Source organism: Triticum aestivum, chromosome 4D (genome assembly GCF_018294505.1).
Source record: "Triticum aestivum cultivar Chinese Spring chromosome 4D, IWGSC CS RefSeq v2.1, whole genome shotgun sequence".
Classification (NCBI taxonomy): Eukaryota; Viridiplantae; Streptophyta; class Magnoliopsida; order Poales; family Poaceae; genus Triticum; species Triticum aestivum.
The window spans coordinates 479,472,489-479,476,814 of record NC_057805.1 but is presented as its reverse complement, the minus strand read 5'-3'; positions in this window follow the sequence as shown (position 1 = coordinate 479,476,814).

Sequence of the window (4,326 nt, the reverse complement as noted above, 5' to 3'; positions counted from 1 at the left end):
GGGCCCAGTCGCAGCGAACGGCGGCAACGGTGCAGCAAGCAGTAGCAGCGCGGGCGCACACTGGAGCGAAGCTCCCGTCCATGGTGGCCTCAGCGAGCGTAGGTGGGTACAACGACGGATTCACGAGCAGGAACGGAAAGGGGAGGTGGGGAGGCAGCTCACTGTGGATGCAGAGGAGTGGCTCGGGGCAGCCGGAGGGGGTCGAGGCGCTGCGAATCAACGGCGACGCCGTGTGGTCGCCAAAGAAGAAGACCGAGATGATGGGGATGAAGTAGATCGCTCTAGCTCGAATCGCTCCTCGCAGACGACGTAGGCGACGGTGGCGCAGCTACCGGACGCCCTTGCGAGGCCCGGGGAACACGATCCCGCGGCGCATCGGCGGCAGTGTCGGGTGACGAAGAAATCAAAGGGGGCGAGCGAAGGAGGGGAGGAGTGGCGATCTAGGGTTTGCCAGGGGGTCGAGGGGATCTTGTAGGTCACTGGGGATGCGGCGGATGGCTGCCCCGTGGTCGATCTGAGCCATGGACGTCGCACGGGCGTCCACCGTGTCACCGGTGAGCAGTAGGAAGGGGAAGACCTCCCGGTTGGCTCGGCCGGCACTGTGGACTTAGGCCCAGTCCATAGTAGCTTTCCCTATTTCTTTTCCTTTTGTTTTGTTTTCATTTATCTTTCTTTTGTGTTTCCCTTTATTTAGCAAATAGTTTTACAAAAATATAACCCCTACTCCTAAATTAGCATAATAACATATGCCACTACCTCAACAAGCTTGGTGACCAAATGAACTAGTTTAATATTTGTTTAGTATTTAAAAGCTTTTAAATAATTACTTTGTCGCTGTTTTATCTACTATTGTGCATTTAAATATTTTATTTAGATATGGGTCCTTCACCATAATTGCTTATGATTTATTTTACACCTCCCGAACATTTTAGTTTTAACATTGAAAACCTTTGTTGTTTGCCTGATTTTGAATTTTGAATTCGAACCGGTTTTGAATTAACGTGAGATTAGCAACAGTAATCGAGGTGACGTGCCATCGTTAGCAGAGGTTCACTGTTGCTTAAATATCCGGGCGTCACAATTCTCCTCCACTACAAGAAATCTTGTCCCGTGATTTTAAGAGGTGGAGTAAGGGGGAAAGACTAGGTTACGAAATTCTAACGGATCTTCTCGGTCTTGGTTGCTCTTCTCGAACAGGTCGATCCATTACATTAACGTCTTCATTACTCTGCTTCCAGCCATCATGATGAAGTCGGCATCCTTTCTTCAAGAACTCCATCGTACTTAGGGAAAGTTAAGTGGAAAAACTCGGGAAGGACGGAGTTCAACACATGTTAGGTACCTAGGGGCTATCTCGGTGAATGAGGTATAGAGGTATCTCTCGAGTTGACATTCAAGAAAGTCATCGAGAGTAGAGTAAGAAGGTGTAATAAGAAGTTCCAAGCAGATAGGCAATCGTTCGTTGCCTCAATCGGAAGGTGAGAGTGGTTAAGACATATGGAAATAAGTGTTGTGTCTGATAACAGAATTGATGATCTCATGGAAGGTGGCTCATGAATTACTTACGAGGCCACGTGCGAGGAACAACCTTGGGAATAGGGGGTTTACAGTGGAGTCAGGTTTCGATCCTATGGAACTGTGGGTTATGGGCCCACCATGTGGGTTAAAAGTTGGAAGGGTGGAGATGTCTTGCGTGATCATGCAAGCAAGGCATGTCAGAGGGTAGCCTGTCGATTATGTCGGCAACAACGTCGGTACCAAGGGCGAGGGGCGAAGAGAACCATTTTCCTGCTCGTTGAACGAGGCGGACCAATAGGCAAAGTTCTCGTCCATCGGTGGCCATCGGAATGTCATCAACAATAGTAACATGGTCTTACTAATAGAGTTGTACACCGAGGTGTTTACATAAGCAGGAGAATATTACTGCTTAGATCATATAGATCACAAGAAACGTTAAACCAACCAATGGAAAGGAAAATACGATTATCAGATTAAACAGAACCATGGAAAGGAAAATGTGTTTAAACACATATTTCAGGGGTATACCCTTCCCAAGGACAAGCAGGGCATGATATCCATGACAGGATATAACATAGAAAACCCTTTAGGTAAGAGGAGAGAAATTTCATGACATTACCCATACAATGGTGTTTGGATAATTGATAAGAAAAATTTAGCATTGTGCTTCAAATGTTCTTGTTGAATAACGGAGTACCGTAGACATGCTTCGAGATAGCATTGACATGGTCTTCAAGCAAAGGTCGTACTTTGGATACACGAAGGATTCATCAAGAACAACTTGTAGAATAAGTCTTGCAGTTTCCTCATGGAAGAATGGATAACATTGCTAAAAGGGAACTATAACAATAGGGCCTCCGGACAGGTGGGCTAGGTATGACACCACCTTACCGGGTCATATAAAGACCAAAGTTATAATTCTTGGAAAAATGTTCCAACCATCATATCTGAGCGAGATTCAGATCTGATCGGTGTTAGGATACCTCAGACTCAGGATGCCCGATGAGAAAAGGTGCAACAATAGTTGACGCAAAGACATTTTAAGGTTCTCGGGAAATGAACGATGGTAGCAAGTTCCGAAACCAGAGTTCAGCATTAAACCAAGGAGAGGATGAGGAGGTGGCCGATGGACTCAACGACATATCATCGAGATTTCCAAAAAGATGGATTTCCACAATTATGTGAACAAGGAGATAACATTTGTCATATCAAATGATATAATGATGTATGCTAGAGGAAAAACATACACAATTAAACATTGGCTGAAAGGTGCACCCAAAATATGGGCTTAGGTAGTACGATCAATCTTAGAATGGTGATTCGATAACCAATGGCCTAAGAATGTAATGTCGACCATTAACTTCAAAGCAACAGGGTTAATACGACTTTTGACTTCGCACATCATAGTTCAATTGTCGGTTTTCCGGTTAGAAACAACACGGGGACCAAGATATGAACGGAGATGGCAAGAAGTATCACCTGTATCAAGAATTCTTGAAGAGGTGGAACAATTCTCATAACATCCTCGACATACAGATGGTAATATTTCAAGGTAGAACACAATGTAAGCTAGATAGCAAGTAAATCAAGGTACCACACAAAACATGAACAAGTTTGTGTTGGTGGGAAGGCAATAATGTGGTCCATGATAACACAATCCTCGAGGGGCAAGGATGGTATTTCTCATCATGAATTCGATTGATATCCTGTAAGAGCTCAGAATGTTGATGATGATCATGACACAATTGTCGAGAGATTTCATGAAGATGTAATCGATGGCGATGACATCAAGTCAAACGAATTATGAAGCGAAAGGTTATTGCAACCATGGGTACGACACAAACTCAAAATCCAGTTTGATGTTCAAGGAGAAATGATATGACAAGGAAGATCGACATAAGATTAGCTTACCGTCGAAATTTGTGCTCCGGGAAGAAGGACCAGGTAGCACCGTTAAAATTTAGCACAATAATGATATAGCCGATTAGGCTAGGCATGACTTGAAGGATTATTAAACTCATAAGCAACGAAAATTACTTGGGGTTATCGAACCGGAATGCGGAATCGGTTCACATATTGGTGTTCTCGGTTGACGACAACCCAGAACCTAGGAAAATTGGAATCGGTGAGAAATAACAGTTGGATAAGAACCCATAAGAAGTTATGCAGTTCCATGATCTTTTCGAGATACCAGAGTGTAATACTCGACGGTAGATCAAAGTAAAGGTTGGACAGGTGCAAAGATCTGCAGAAGACAAGTACTTCAACTTGTCCGAGAAATGGTATTTAAAGGAGAACATGGCCGGAACCACGATTGCAAAGGGGTCAATTCACAGATACCATATGATATTATATCAAGGAAATAATTATTATTACAAGAAGCTTCCATGATAGGATCTACATCGTGTCCATGGGCATGAACACAAAGTTCAAGGTCGACTCCCACTTCTCCAATGCATAACCTTTCATTTACTGCTCTACTAAAAATGATTTGAGTGTGAAGATCTACCTGGTGAATTACCAGAGGAGAACCTTCGGGTTCACACAGATTAAGGAATGCATACGTTCAACCCATCGGGGCATCTTAGAAACATATACCACAAGCTTCGAGAGTAATTATCAGCAGCTCGAAGGCAGAGCATGGTTGACCAATCCGAGAATAGGATTTACCTATGGCATTTTGTATCAAGGAAAGAACTTCTCAAGGTTTTTGTATACGAAGGACTCTGTCGGATGATATTTCAACAAAGGATCCGACGATCCATAACGGAGCTGATGTGAGCATCGGCACACAACCAGAGGAAGAAA